Consider the following 16,885-nt stretch of genomic DNA (forward strand, 5'->3'; position numbering starts at 1 on the left):
TCTCCTTCACGACAACAATGTTCAGGAAGCCAACTAACCAAGTTGAACCCGTATCGAAGTCCGGCCGAATCTCCAAAACGGACCTAGCTGTTGCGCCAGCGTACTAGGTGGTTTAAACACACACTGGGGCGATAAACCACTTCGCAGCAGCTTCGCGACCTATACGTGCATACCGTAAACAAGGGATACAAGGCACCCAGGGGCTTCCCAAAGTAAATAAGTAACAGGCTGGCATGCACGCAAACAACAAATGGTAAAACATTGCAAACTAGTTGTGGCCACTAGACAAAGCTGTAGATTCCGGCAGTGGTCAAGGGGAGACCCATAAGCATACCCACGTGTGGTTAGAGCGCTCAGTCTCGAAACAGATAACAAGAACTCGGGTCCTAAGATATTTAGGAAACACAAGTGAGCCGTCACAAAACGATCAGCTGACCCACCGATACCTCCGCTAACAACTATTAACAAGTAACCATGATTCCCTCAACAAATATAACCATGTAGCATGTGTCATGATTGCCAAGAGATAACCGATAAGATAATGGTAACGGTAACGAGATATAAACATCACTAGCAAGCACTACGACTCGCAAGGCAGACCCGATAACCAAACAACAGCTGTAGGAGGTTGGTGGTGGCAATATGGGCTGCTTGAGGTAACAAGTGGAAGGGACACGTGACAAGAACGCAACTTAAGGATAGCATGAGGGAGAAGGCAAAATAAAATAGATGAGCGACTTCTGCAGGGGCAGAAGTATAGGGGAAATGCTTGCCTGTTAAAACTTGCCGAGGGACATCCGGAGGACTTTTCGTATCTCACCACACCACTTCGTGATTCTATCCGGGAAGAAGCAAATGCTGGAACACACAACGTATGCAAGTCTTACTACTACGGATAAGGAAGAATCGGCATGAGCAAGATGATATGCATGACATGGCAAAGATGATGCGATGCACTTTATCCAAATTAAGCGGGATCGGAACTCGGACAAACAATTATTAGGTTCAAGTTGTTTATCTACCCCGCAAATTAAATGTTGATTAGCATGGCAAGACAAGGAATGGGTGAGCTACGGCAAAATTAAATGGAACCGGGACAAGAATAGCAATCCCGCATAATTCCATATTTAATTAGGTGATAGTGCAAACTATCGCGAAACTATATGATGCATAATGCAATAGCAAGCATGGATGTCATGTTTAGATTGTACACATTTTTCTGATTGATAAACATATAAAATACTTTACATTTCAAGTTATGGTTTAAAAGATATGAACTAGATAAGATATAGGTATTTGCATCAATTTTCAGAAAACAGGGAAACTGCATCGAACACTTCTCACCGAGAGAAAACTAGCCCCAGGGAATGACATCTGGGACCCAGGAAGCTGACTTGGACGCTGACTGGATGTTGACTGCAGAGGATGGAGCTGACGGCGGGACCCGGCTGTCAGTTACACGAAAAGAATTAAAAAGATGGAGAATGGATCTCTTCGTTATTTGAACACAGGAACTGCATGTTGCGGAACAAGCAACAAACCAACTGGACTACCTCGTGTATTGATCAATTGTGAGCGACTAAGATTTTGAACATCATCACGCAGACTAAGGGCTGCACGATACAGATTGAGACGAACTGACGACGAAGACTTCTTCTGCTGGACAGAGAAACAACCTGTAAAAGGAGTGGCCTTTTAGGCTTAGGCTGGGTGCCAAACATGGAATCGATTGCTTGAACTTAAGGGAACAGACCAGCTGGTATACTGCATGGGTCGTATCAAAGATTAAGACGTACATCTGTTGATGTGCTTCCAAGCCGGAGGCTTTGGCCATGCGCGAAGCGGACGGGGAGGCATGATGGCCGCTGCACCGGGTTTCATTGCCGGACGGGCGGAGGGGCACCGGCTCGCGTCGGAGGAAGATCGAGGAAGGCCGCAGCAGGGTGCGGGGCTGGCGGACGTGGCGTCAGGCACGCGCTGTTGATGGACGGACACACGGCCTGAGTTGTGCCGACGACCAGATCCTGCGGAGGAGAGCGGCGATCAACGCCGGTAGCACGGCAAGAAAAACGGAGAACAACCTGGGAGAGGTTCAGGAGGACGCGGAGCTCACCAAGGAGAGTCGAGCGGCGTCCAGGATGCGGCGCTCGTTGTGTTGAACCAGCCGAAGGCCAAAGGATGCATGCACGACGCCGGTGACGGACGTGTCCGACGAGGGAGACGCGGAAGTGGCGACCAGGCCGTGAGCAGCGCGGACGCGCTTGAGCGCGGCGGCGAGGCGGACCTTGGGGAGAACCCGGACGCGCGGCGCTGCGGTTGAAGAAGACCGGCCAGCGGAAGGAGAACCGCGCGGCTGACGACGTGCTAGACGCGCGCCCGGCCTAGCACGTCGGGAGGATATTTGTCGAGCCGACGCCGAGGTCGCACAGCTTGGCGGCGCACGCGAGGTCGACGAAGAGCAGCTCCGGCGTGTGCTGTAACGAGACGAGTTCGTGGACGGCGATGAACTGGAAGACGACGGCTTGGTCTCTCCCGGAAGCAGACGATGGAGCGACGGCGTGGTCGAGCACGGAAACACTAGGCTGCTGTTTTCTCTTGGATGCGAAGAAGAGTGCAGCGACAAGAAGGGAAGAGTGGCGGCGCTGTGCGGAAGAAGTGAGGTTAGGGTTCAGCAGGTGGTGGCTGCAAGATATTTATAGGAAGGAGCGGACGCACGGGAGCTGTCCCGTCGCTAGACAGCGACGTACAGATGTTCGGATGCTCGTCCGTACAGAGGTAGAAGAAAGACAGCTACGTGTGCTAGATGGGCTGTTCCGGTGGATAAATATTAGCCATGCTGGGCTTGGTTCGACTTGGGCCGATGGTGGGGTGGATGCAAAGCAGGAAATGGACCAGACTACTACGAACAGCCGGTCATGTTCTCCAAATTTCAGGAAGTTGCAATTTACAAAGAGATAGCAAGATACACAAAGATAAAGGAAAAGAGGAAGAAGGATAGAAATCAAAGAGAGAAACAAATTGAGAGACGGTTTTATATAGATCCATCTGAGAGAGAAAACAAAATATTTAAAATGACAATTTTATTTTGTTTTGATAGTTTTGTTTTAGGGTTTGTTAAATGAATAGAAAGAGGAGGTTTATTACATAAACCATATAAGAGGGAAAATATTAAAATAGGGTTTTTTGAAATAATTTTATTTGTTAAAATATGGATGATATGATGCATGATGCATGTTGATGCATAAAAAGAAAAACAACAAACAAAATCTAATACGGTGTTTTCCTGGGCCATTACAATCGACACCACTAACAAGGAACCTCGCCCCGAGGTTCCACGTCAACCTAAGGGGGAGTTGGTTAAACTATCGGATCTTCTTGCGACGTGTCGAACTCCTCGACACCACTAACAAGAGTTCTTGCTCCATGTAGATCGGCGACACCACTAACAAGAAGTCGTTGTTCCGTCGATGATGATGCACTTATGATGAGATCCTCCGAAGATCGAACCTATTAGGATGAAGGCATAGATCGTCCAACCCACGTAGATACCTAAGACTCAGAGAAACTCAGATAAGAGAGAAGACTCAAACTCGCATAGGTAAGATGAGAAAGAATAGAGGTAAGGAGAAAAATAGAGCTAATCAGATCTATCCAACGAATTTTAGAAAATAGTTTGGACTCTCTAAACTCAACGACCGTTGGCAAGGTTATCCTACAGAATCAGACTAGTGGGGTATCGACAACCTGATGCTCTGATACCAACTTGTGACGCCCCAAAACCGGTACCATGAGGATCCCAACGAATCCGCCGAAATCCGCACGATATCGATTCTAGGAGACGCACCACCAAGCGCCTCGTACACGCCGAAGCATGCACGCGATGCGGGTGGAATCAATCTCGAGCGGTAACATTACAACAGGATTACAATAGAGCCCACAAGAAACATATATTACAACAACGACTCCAACGAGTCAAGATACAAATAGATACAACATAAGATCCAATTCATACATAAGATCAAATACATCCGAGTACGGACAAGATACAAATTTGGACTAAGAGTCCTGAAGATAACTAGTGGCGTCCATAACCCTGCCCAGGCCAAGCCGGAAGGGTAACCTTGCTAACGTCGCCTTCATCGAACATATCTTCATACCTGCCCAGTTATATCCTGTAGAAGCAGCAATAAGTACGGGTTCGTACTTAACAAGACTTCAAGACGTATAAGCATTCGTCAACCAGTCGTCCTTTGTACTTGAGGCACGCAGGGGACTTAGAGGACGCAAGAGGAACGTCATAGGAAATATGGTGGGGTTAAGCGGCAGCGTGCAAGCACTAAAAATCTATAGAGACACTCTACAACATTCGTCTAATCAGAGAAGGTGAGAGAGCGCATAAACTAACAGTTCTATACTCTACAAACATAACACAGCCGATGCGTTCCCGCCTCGCAAGGAAGTACTTACAAAGGCACTCACATGGTTGTCAAGTTTTAACCATTTATTATTGAAGTTGTACCAACTTACTACGCAAGTTATTATTAATGAACAACATGTGTAAGTTTTCTATGGTCGAGTCATACAGCTCCAAGTCGTCCATAACCGCGGACACGGCTTATCGATAAGATGTACACCCTGCAGGGGTTGCCCAAATGTACCCACACGCACCGCTCGATCCACTTACGACAGGTGGACATCACGGCTCGCACTCTCCTTCACGACAACAATGTTCAGGAAGCCACCTAACCAAGTTGAACCCGTATCGAAGTCCGGCCGAATCTCCAAAACGGACCTAGTCGTTGCGCCGCCGTACTAGGTGGTTTAAACACACACTCGGGGCGATAAACCACTTCGCAGCGGCTCCGCGACCTATACGTGCATACCGTAAACAAGGGATACAAGGCACCCGGGGGCTTCCTAAAGTAAATAAGTAACAGTCGGCATGCACGCAAACAACAAATGGTAAAACATTGCAAACTAGTTGTGGCCACTCGGACAAAGCCGTAGATTCCGACAAGTGGTCAAGGGGAGACCCATAAGCATACCCACGTGTGGTTAGAGCGCTCGGCCTCGGAACGGATAACAAGAACTCGGGTCCTAAGATATTTAGGAAACACAAGTGAGCCGTCACAAAACGATCAGCTGACCCACCGATGCCTCCGCTAACAACTATTAACAAGTAACCATGATTCCCTCAACAAATATAACCATGTAGCATGTGTCATGATTTCCAAGAGATAACCGATAAGATAACGGTAACGGTAACGAGATATAAACATCACTAGCAAGCACTACGACTCGCAAGGCAGACCCGATAACCAAACAACAGCTGTAGGAGGTTGGTGGTGGCAATATGGGCTGCTTGAGGTAACAAGTGGAAGGGACACGTGATAAGAATGCAACTTAAGGATAGCATGAGGGAGAAGGCAAAATAAAATAGGTGAGCGACTTCTGCAGGGGCAGAAGTATAGGGGAAATGCTTGCCTGTTAAAACTTGCCGAGGGACATCCGGAGGACTTGTCGTATCTCACCACACCACTTTGTGATTCTATCCGGGAAGAAGAAAATGCTGGAACACACAACGTATGCAAGTCTTACTACTACGGATAAGGAAGAATCGGCATGAGCAAGATGATATGCATGACATGGCAAAGATGATGCGATGCACTTTATCCAAATTAAGCGGGATCGGAACTCGGACAAACAATTATTAGGTTCAAGTTGTTTATCTACCCCGCAAATTAAATGTTGATTAGCATGGCAAGACAAGGAATGGGTGAGCTACGGCAAAATTAAATGGAACCGGGACAAGAATAGCAATCCCGCATAATTCCATATTTAATTAGGTGATAGTGCAAACTATCGCGAAACTATATGATGCATAATGCAATAGCAAGCATGGATGTCATGTTTAGATTGTACACATTTTTCTGATTGATAAACATATAAAATACTTTACATTTCAAGTTATGGTTTAAAAGATATGAACTAGATAAGATATAGGTATTTGCATCAATTTTCAGAAAACAGGGAAACTGCATCGAACACTTCTCACCGAGAGAAAACTAGCCCCAGGGAATGACATCTGGGACCCAGGAAGCTGACTTGGACGCTGACTGGATGTTGACTGCAGAGGATGGAGCTGACGGCGGGACCCGGCTGTCAGTTACACGAAAAGAATTAAAAAGATGGAGATTGGATCTCTTCGTTATTTGAACACAGGAACTGCATGTTGCGGAACAAGCAACAAACCAACTGGACTACCTCGTGTATTGATCAATTGTGAGCGACTAAGATTTTGAACATCATCACGCAGACTAAGGGCTGCACGATACAGATTGACACGAACTGACGACGAAGACTTCTTCTGCTGGACAGAGAAACAACCTGTAAAAGGAGTGGCCTTTTAGGCTTAGGCTGGGTGCCAAACATGGAATCGATTGCTTGAACTTAAGGGAACAGACCAGCTGGTATACTGCATGGGTCGTATCAAAGATTAAGACGTACATCTGTTGATGTGCTTCCAAGCCGGAGGCTTGGCCATGCGCGAAGCGGACGGGGAGGCATGATGGCCGCTGCACCGGGTTTCATTGCCGGACGGGCGGAGGGGCACCGGCTCGCGTCGGAGGAAGATCGAGGAAGGCCGCAGCAGGGTGCGGGGCTGGCGGACGTGGCGTCAGGTGTGGGAGCTGCAAGTTGCAGCTCCTTCTTCTACCTCGGGTTGCCTCACGCAACACACCTGAACTCAAGAACAAGAAGAGGATTTTGGCCTCGGACTGCCTCTCACAGCCGAGCTTTTCTTTCTATTCTCTTGTCAAATAAACATGATGAATACAATGGCTTAAATAGACTCACTAACTCTGGGTGCTGCCCACTAACTCACGCACTAACCCATGACTCAACTTCTCCTAGAATCACTCCAGGATACATGAGACTCGGGCAACACACGCACCTAAATACATATGCAACGACTAGATAATCTAGCTTGACTGATTCACTCAGTCCATCACCGTGACTCACCGGATTACTCGGCCAGGCCCTACACCTTCACGCACGTCACTCGCATCGCACGGTGCTCGGCATCGCACCTTGCCGTTTCTCACGGCCACTGGCATCTCACCTTTTGCGTGCTATGAATCAGCCCGAGAATTCCCTAAAGCATCTACTACATGCAGAACGAAACAAACAAATGCAGATACATAAATCAAGATTAAAGCTAACAATCACCCCCTAATCTTGATTCTCACTTCATCATTGAGCTTCAAAGAAGACATGGCCGGTCGCAGGCGAGCAGCGCCTTCTCTTCTTCATGGATGGCATCACGCCACCAAAGACCGGCATTACGCCGATCCTCGTGACGGCACCGTACTGCCGTACATCTTCTCTGCGGTATCACACCGTCCCCTCCTTGTCGCGGCATCGCACCACACTCGGCTGCTAGCGGCATCACAACGCCGGCAGCCTTCATCTCGTGCGGCCATCCTCCACCTCGCATGGAGTTCGCCGCCGCCACCATGGTCGGCTTCAGCGGCATCTCACCGCCGCTGCCGCAGGCTTCCGGGATCATCCGGCTCTGATACCAATTGTAGGAGCTGCCACACGCAGCTCCCCTTCTTCCTCTACCTCTCACTCTCAATCTCTCTTGTATTTCTCACACAAGAACTCACAGCACACCGGCCACTAACACATGACCCGGCCAAACTTGCACAGCTAGTTAACAGCCCAGCCATGCACTAACACACTAACTAACATGTCCACTTCTTGATCCTAGAAACACTCTAGGAGCCCACACGATCAGGTCAAAACGCGATGCACAAGCACGCAACTAACTAGCTACTCTGGATGTCCCGGTTAACCTTGATCAGCCTGTCACGCTGCAGCCTCCGTCGCGCCTGGCCGCTTCTCACGGCGTCGCCATATCGCACAGCACCATGGGCATCTCACCGTGTCCGCTGCATCGCACGACAGCCCAGCATCTCGCCTCTTTTGGGCACACAGCTGAAGCATTCTTTGCTTACAGACATTTTCCTAGACCATCCGTTCTAGACTACATGCAAAACTCAAAGATAAACATGCAGATACATGATCATGACAAGATTAATTCTAACATTCACCTCCCTAATCTTGTCATGTCAACTTGCAGATCACCCACAACTTCTTGCCATGGACGAGGCCCTTGCATCGCCAAACTCCACACTATCTTGCTTCAGCATCACGCTGCAAATGTTGTTGGCTTCACACCAACTCTTCATGATGGCGATGGCATCGCACCACCGTCGACCCTCCTCGAGATGACGGCATCACGCCGTCGTCGCCGCGCAACGGCATCACACCATCGCCGCCGGCACCAGCGGCATCTCGCCAATCGCTGTTGGCAACCAGCGGCATCGCACCGCGGACGCCGCGTGACGACGGCATCGCACCGTCGTCTCCTTGTCGCAGCAACACACCACGCTGGGCTGCTAGTGGCATCACACCGCCAGCGAACTTCACCTCCTAGAGGCATCGCGCCGCCAACAGCCTTCTTCTTGCGCCCTCGGCCTCCACCTAGCATGCCGCCGAGCCGCCGCCACCGCCTCGGATCTTGAGGCTCTGATACCAAATGTTGGGGCTGCACCTCGCAGCCCCTCTTCTACCTCGGGTTGCCTCACGCAACACACCTGAACTCAAGAACAAGAAGAGGATTTTGGCCTCGGACTGCCTCTCACAGCCGAGCTTTTCTTTCTATTCTCTTGTCAAATAAACATGATGAATACAATGGCTTAAATGGACTCACTAACTCTGGGTGCTGCCCACTAACTCAGGCACTAACCCATGACTCAACTTCTCCTAGAATCACTCCAGGATACATGAGACTCGGGCAACACACGCACCTAAATACATATGCAACGACTAGATAATCTAGCTTGACCGATTCACTCGGTCCATCACCGTGACTCACCGGATTACTCGGCCGGGCCCTACACCTTCACGCACGTCACCGCATCGCACGGTGCACGGCATCGCACCTTGCCGTTTCTCACGGCCACTGGCATCTCACCTTTTGCGTGCTATGAATCAGCCCGAGATCAGGCACGCGCTGTTGATGGACGGACACACGGCCTGAGTTGTGCCGACGACCAGATCCTGCGGAGGAGAGCGGCGATCAACGCCGGTAGCACGGCAAGAAAAACGGAGAACAACCTGGGAGAGGTTCAGGAGGATGCGGAGCTCACCAAGGAGAGTCGAGCGGCGTCCAGGATGCGGCGCTCGTTGTGTTGAACCAGCCGAAGGCCAAAGGATGCATGCACGACGCCGGTGACGGACGTGTCCGACGAGGGAGACGCGGAAGTGGCGACCAGGCCGTGAGCAGCGCGGACGCGCTTGAGCGCGGCGGCGAGGCGGACCTTGGGGAGAACCCGGACGCGCGGCGCTGCGGTTGAAGAAGACCGGCCAGCGGAAGGAGAACCGCGTGGCTGACGACGTGCTAGACGCGTGCCCGGCCGAGCACGTCGGGAGGATATTGGTCGAGCCGACGCCGAGATCGCACAGCTTGGCGGCGCATGCGAGGTCAACGAAGAGCAGCTCCGGCGTGTGCTGTAACGAGACGAGTTCGTGGACGGCGATGAACTGGAAGACGACGGCTTGGTTTCTCCCGGAAGCAGACGACGGAGCGATGGCGTGGTCGAGCACGGAAACACTAGGCTGTTGTTTTCTCTTGGATGCGAAGAAGAGTGCAGCGACAAGAAGGGAAGAGTGGCGGCGCTGTGCGGAAGAAGTGAGGTTAGGGTTCAGCAGGTGGTGGCTGCAAGATATTTATAGGAAGGAGCGGACGCACGGGAGCCGTCCCGTCGCTAGACAGCGACGTACAGATGTTCGGATGCTCGTCCGTACAGAGGTAGAAGAAAGACAGCTACGTGTGCTAGATGGGCTGTTCCGGTGGATGAAGATTAGCCATGCTGGGCTTGGTTCGACTTGGGCCGATGGTGGGGTGGATGCAAAGCAGGAAATGGACCAGACTACGAACAGCCGGTCATGTTCTCCAAATTTCAGGAAGTTGCAATTTACAAAGAGATAGCAAGATACACAAAGATAAAGGAAAAGAGGAAGAAGGATAGAAATCAAAGAGAGAAACAAATTGAGAGACGGTTTTATATAGATCCATCTGAGAGAGAAAACAAAATATTTAAAATGACAATTTTATTTTGTTTTGATAGTTTTGTTTTAGGGTTTGTTAAATGAATAGAAAGAGGAGGTTTATTACATAAACCATATAAGAGGGAAAATATTAAAATAGGGTTTTACGAAATAATTTTATTTGTTAAAATATGGATGATATGATGCATGATGCATGTTGATGCATAAAAAGAAAAACAACAAACAAAATATAATAGGGTGTTTTCCTGGGCCGTTACAATCGACACCACTAACAAGGAACCTCGCCCCGAGGTTCCACGTCAACCTAAGGGGGAGTTGGTTAAACTATCGGATCTTCTTGCGACGTGTCGAACTCCTCGACACCACTAACAAGAGTTCTTGCTCCATGTAGATCGGCGACACCACTAACAAGAAGTCGTTGTTCCGTCGATGATGATGCACTTATGATGAGATCCTCCGAAGACCGAACCTATTAGGATGAAGGCATAGATCGTCCAACCCACGTAGATACCTAAGACTCGCAGAAACTCAGATAAGAGAGAAGACTCAAACTCGCATAGGTAAGATGAGAAAGAATAGAGGTAAGGAGAAAAATAGAGCTAATCAGATCTATCCAACGAATTTTAGAAAATAGTTTGGACTCTCTAAACTCAACGACCGTTGGCAAGGTTATCCTACAGACTGGACTAGTGGGGTATCGTCAACCTGACCGGCATGATGCTTCAATATTTCCATTTTGGAATCTTTTATTAGATTATTATGGCAGTCTTTATCAATTCATAGATGCCTCTTTCCGGTCCAGGTGAAATGGTCGCTGTAGGTCGGGACGTGATTCGAGATGCTCTGATACCAATTTGTGACGCTCCAAAACTGGTACCATGAGGATCCCAACGAATCCGCCGAAATCCGCACGATATCGATTCTAGGAGACGCACCACCAAGCGCCTCGTACACGCCGAAGCATGCACGCGATGCGGGTGGAATCAATCTCGAGCGGTAACATTACAACAGGATTACAATAGAGCCCACAAGAAACATATATTACAACAACGACTCCAACGAGTCAAGATACAAATAGATACAACATAAGTTCCAATTCATACATAAGATCAAATACATCCGAGTACGGACAAGATACAAATTTGGACTAAGAGTCCTGAAGATAACCAGTAGCGTCCATAACCCTGCCCAGGCCAAGCCGGAAGGGTAACCTTGCTAACGTCGCCTTCATCAAACATATCTTCATACCTACCCGGTTATATCCCGTAGAAGCAGCAATAAGTACGGGTTCGTACTTAACAAGACTTCAAGACGTATAAGCATTCGTCAACCGACCGTCCTTTGTACTTGAGGCACGCAGGGGACTTAGAGGACGCAAGAGGAACGTCATAGGCAATATGGTGGGGTTAAGCGGCAGCGTGCATGCACTAAAAACCTATAGAGACACTCTACAACATTCGTCTAATCAGAGAAGGTGAGAGAGCGCATAAACTAACAGTTCTATACTCTACAAACATAACACAGCCGATGCGTTCCCCCCTCGCAAGGAAGTACTTACAAAGGCACTCACATGGTTGTCAAGTTTTAACCATTTATTATTGAAGTTGTACCAACTTACTACGCAAGTTATTATTAATGAACAACATGTGTAAGTTGTCTATGGTCGAGTCATACAGCTCCAAGTCGTCCATAACCGCGGACACGGCTTATCGATAAGATGTACACCCTGCAGGGGTTGCCCAAATGTACCCACACGCACCGCTCGATCCACTTACGACAGGTAGACATCACGGCTCGCACTCTCCTTCACGACAACAATGTTTAGGAAGCCACCAAACCAAGTTGAACCCGTATCGAAGTCCGGCCGAATCTCCAAAACGGACCTAGCTGTTGCGCCAGCGTACTAGGTGGTTTAAACACACACTGGGGCGATAAACCACTTCGCAGCGGCTCCGCGACCTATACGTGCATACCAGAAACAAGGGATACAAGGCACCTGAGGGCTTCCCAAAGTAAATAAGTAACAGTCGGCATGCACGCAAACAACAAATGGTAAAACATTGCAAACTAGTTGTGGTCACTGGACAAAGCTGTAGATTCCGGCAGTGGTCAAGGGGAGACCCATAAGCATACCCACGTGTGGTTAGAGTGCTCAGTCTCGGAACAGATAAAAAGAACTCGGGTCCTAAGATATTTAGGAAACACAAGTGAGCCGTCACAAAACGATCAGCAGACCCACCGATGCCTCCGCTAACAACTATTAACAAGTAACCATGATTCCCTCAACAAATATAACCATGTAGCATGTGTCATGATTGCCAATAGATAACCGATAAGATAACGGTAACGGTAACGAGATATAAACATCACTAGCAAGCACTACGACTCGCAAGGCAGACCCGATAACCAAACAACAGCTGTAGGAGGTTGGTGGTTGGTGGTGGCAATATGGGCTGCTTGAGGTAACAAGTGGAAGGGACACGTGACAAGAACGCAACTTAAGGATAGCATGAGGGAGAAGGCAAAATAAAATAGGTGAGCGACTTCTGCAGGGGCAGAAGTATAGGGGAAATGCTTGCCTGTTAAAACTTGCCGAGGGACATCCGGAGGACTTGTCGTATCTCACCACACCACTTCGTGATTCTATCCGGGAAGAAGCAAATGCTGGAACACACAACGTATGCAAGTCTTACTACTACGGATAAGGAAGAATCGGCATGAGCAAGATGATATGCATGACATGGCAAAGATGATGCGATGCACTTTATCCAAATTAAGCGGGATCGGAACCCGGACAAACAATTATTAGGTTCAAGTTGTTTATCTACCCCGCAAATTAAATGTTGATTACCATGGCAAGACAAGGAATGGGTGAGCTACGGCAAAATTAAATGGAACCGGGACAAGAATAGCAATCCCGCATAATTCCATATTTAATTAGGTGATAGTGCAAACTATCGCGAAACTATATGATGCATAATGCAATAGCAAGCATGGATGTCATGTTTAGATTGTACACATTTTTCTGATTGATAAACATATAAAATACTTTACATTTCAAGTTATGGTTTAAAAGATATGAACTAGATAAGATATAGGTATTTGCATCAATTTTCAGAAAACAGGGAAACTGCATCGAACACTTCTCACCGAGAGAAAACTAGCCCCAGGGAATGACATCTGGGACCCAGGAAGCTGACTTGGACGCTGACTGGATGTTGACTGCAGAGGATGGAGCTGACGGCGGGACCCGGCTGTCAGTTACACGAAAAGAATTAAAAAGATGGAGAATGGATCTCTTCGTTATTTGAACACAGGAACTGCATGTTGCGGAACACGCAACAAACCAACTGGACTACCTCGTGTATTGATCAATTGTGAGCGACTAAGATTTTGAACATCATCACGCAGACTAAGGGCTGCACGATACAGATTGAGACGAACTGACGACGAAGACTTCTTCTGCTGGACAGAGAAACAACCTGTAAAAGGAGTGGCCTTTTAGGCTTAGGCTGGGTGCCAAACATGGAATCGATTGCTTGAACTTAAGGGAACAGACCAGCTGGTATACTGCATGGGTCGTATCAAAGATTAAGACGTACATCTGTTGATGTGCTTCCAAGCCGGAGGCTTGGCCATGCGCGAAGCGGACGGGGAGGCATGATGGCCGCTGCACCGGGTTTCATTGCCGGACGGGCGGAGGGGCACCGGCTCGCGTCGGAGGAAGATCGAGGAAGGCCGCAGCAGGGTGCGGGGCTGGCGGACGTGGCGTCAGGCACGCGCTGTTGATGGACGGACACACGGCCTGAGTTGTGCCGACGACCAGATGCTGCGGAGGAGAGCGGCGATCAACACCGGTAGCACAGCAAGAAAAACGGAGAACAACCTGGGAGAGGTTCAGGAGGACGCGGAGCTCACCAAGGAGAGTCGAGCGGCGTCCAGGATGCGGCGCTCGTTGTGTTGAACCAGCCGAAGGCCAAAGGATGCATGCACGACGCCGGTGACGGACGTGTCCGACGAGGGAGACGCGGAAGTGGCGACCAGGCCGTGAGCAGCGCGGACGCGCTTGAGCGCGGCGGCGAGGCAGACCTTGGGGAGAACCCGGACGCGCGGCGCTGCGGTTGAAGAAGACCGGCCAGCGGAAGGAGAACCGCGCGGCTGACGACGTGCTAGACGCGCGCCCGGCCGAGCACGTCGGGAGGATATTGGTCGAGCCGACGCCGAGGTCGCACAGCTTGGCGGCGCACGCGAGGTCGACGAAGAGCAGCTCCGGCGTGTGCTGTAACGAGACGAGTTCGTGGACGGCGATGAACTGGAAGACGACGGCTTGGTCTCTCCCGGAAGCAGACGACGGAGCGACGGCGTGGTCGAGCACGGAAACACTAGGCTGCTGTTTTCTCTTGGATGCGAAGAAGAGTGCAGCGACAGGAAGGGAAGAGTGGCGGCGCTGTGCGGAAGAAGTGAGGTTAGGGTTCAGCAGGTGGTGGCTGCAAGATATTTATAGGAAGGAGCGGACGCACGGGAGCTGTCCCGTCGCTAGACAGCGACGTACAGATGTTCGGATGCTCGTCCGTACAGAGGTAGAAGAAAGACAGCTACGTGTGCTAGATGGGCTGTTCCGGTGGATAAAGATTAGCCATGCTGGGCTTGGTTCGACTTGGGCCGATGGTGGGGTGGATGCAAAGCAGGAAATGGACCAGACTACGAACAGCCGGTCATGTTCTCCAAATTTCAGGAAGTTGCAATTTACAAAGAGATAGCAAGATACACAAAGATAAAGGAAAAGAGGAAGAAGGATAGAAATCAAAGAGAGAAAAAAATTGAGAGACGGTTTTATATAGATCCATCTGAGAGAGAAAACAAAATATTTAAAATGACAATTTTATTTTGTTTTGATAGTTTTGTTTAGGGTTTGTTAAATGAATAGAAAGAGGAGGTTTATTACATAAACCATATAAGAGGGAAAATATTAAAATAGGGTTTTACGAAATAATTTTATTTGTTAAAATATGGATGATATGATGCATGATGCATGTTGATGCATAAAAAGAAAAACAACAAACAAAATCTAATAGGGTGTTTTCCTGGGCCGTTACACCGTACCACCATCTGGAATCACGGCATCGGAAGAGATCCTGTCCAGAGGCGTCAGTTGGCACAATGTACCCTTGCGCTTTTTCGAATCCCGCTGCTCGCCCTTCTGCGCACCCTGCTGCTTGAACTTGACGACGCGGGAGAAGGGATTGTGCGCGGACGGTACCTGAGTTTGGTGAGTATGAAGAACACAGTGCAAGCCAAACGGCTGAGATGCAGGAAGAGCTACACTTTGTGTTGCTGAATCATGATAAAACTTGCATGAACCGACAAGGCTCGCGGCGGTGATGACATCGCATCAGGATGCGATTTCTTCAAAGGGGCCATCAGCAAACACCCAAGAACTGCCACTCTCATTGATCGATCTCGCCATTGGAAGGATGTGGTCAAGTGGGTGTGGGGGTGTGGGAGTGGGACGCTGGCGTTTGGGTATGAGGTATTGGAGGACAGTGCGAGCGGCGGCTGGTAGAGCGATATGGATAAAAGTCCACAACTCCTACTAGGACCATTAAACAGGTGGCTCGAGATGATCCGAAAAAGGCATGGCGACGGTGGTGCAGGGGCTGCTGGTGTAGGCGGGGTCGCCAGAGAAGATGGGGATGAGACGGAGAGGCAGGCAAAAAACAATTTTAATTGAAATCAATATACGAGTACTACGGGCGTGCCTTCTCTCTCTGGTCTCTGCTGCACTTACTGCACCTGTCGTGAAGGCGTGTGACCCGAGAAGAAGCTAATGTACTGTATAGCTGTCCTTGCACGCTGTGGAGCTGTATTGTGTCTCATCAAATCAGCTCTGGACAGTTTCAGCAGAGAAAAGATCCTTTGCCATCATCATGATATATTACCACAGGCCCACGGCAGTGCACATTCATCTTGTACTACCATATATTGTACTGCTCTATATGTTGCACAAACCACCACTTGGACATTTTTTTTGCAGCTTTCCACCATGTGGTGGTCTAATATGTTGCAAATTTCACCACTTGGTTATCTAATCAGCTAGTTAGTCATGTTGATAGCAAAATCGACAAGTGGGTTCAACATGTCAATGCTCCAATTAATGTTTTAGAAAAAATAGATTTTTCAAAATTCATACTTCTTTTATTTAGCTATTTAAAAATGCGTATTCATTTATTTCAACAAATATTGTGCGGTCTTGAATTTTTTTTCAAACAAATATTATGGCATCGGGTTCGGGACTCCTGAAAAGGACTGGTCGTGGTACGGGAACCCGAAATGAGGCCCACAACATGGTCGAAAGTGGCAAGGAACCCGTCGAGGTTGATGAACTCGGGAAACCTTGGTAGAGGTAGGGATCTTGAGGAGGCCATTAGGGTTAGCCTACCCCCAATAAGCGTATGAGCGGAAAAAAATCACATAAGTAGTAGCTATTATTAAATTTTCACAAATATTACGCGCTTTTGAATATTTCAAAAGTATTGTGGCGTCGCGCTGGCCTTGCCCGAATTTTATCTTTCAGGCTGGATATCACGAGCATGATCACTCAACCAACCGGGTCCAAACATATATATACAATTGGCCTCCTCGAGCCTACACCGACCAGATTGTCGCTGAAACTGGATCATAGAGTTTCTATAGGATTGATGTCCTAAGGAAATATTCCAACAACGGAAGCCGTTTGGTTCGTTGTATT

At 48.8% G+C, this 16,885-nt stretch overlaps 2 long non-coding RNA genes across 2 annotated transcripts; both read right to left on the reverse strand.

Annotated features, from left to right (window-relative positions):
* Positions 1–1,344: 1,344 nt before the first annotated feature.
* LOC124688477 lies at positions 1,345–1,820 on the reverse strand. The gene is made up of 3 exons (XR_006998542.1): positions 1,797–1,820; positions 1,554–1,676; positions 1,345–1,448 (listed from the first exon to the last, which is right to left on the reverse strand). It is a non-coding gene; the product is annotated as an uncharacterized LOC124688477 (long non-coding RNA).
* An 11,467-nt stretch (positions 1,821–13,287) lies between these two features.
* Positions 13,288–13,854, reverse strand: LOC124688478. The gene is made up of 3 exons (XR_006998543.1): positions 13,740–13,854; positions 13,497–13,619; positions 13,288–13,391 (listed from the first exon to the last, which is right to left on the reverse strand). It is a non-coding gene; the product is annotated as an uncharacterized LOC124688478 (long non-coding RNA).
* Positions 13,855–16,885: the final 3,031 nt, after the last annotated feature.

This window comes from Lolium rigidum, chromosome 2, assembly GCF_022539505.1.
Source record: "Lolium rigidum isolate FL_2022 chromosome 2, APGP_CSIRO_Lrig_0.1, whole genome shotgun sequence".
NCBI lineage: Eukaryota > Viridiplantae > Streptophyta > Magnoliopsida > Poales > Poaceae > Lolium > Lolium rigidum.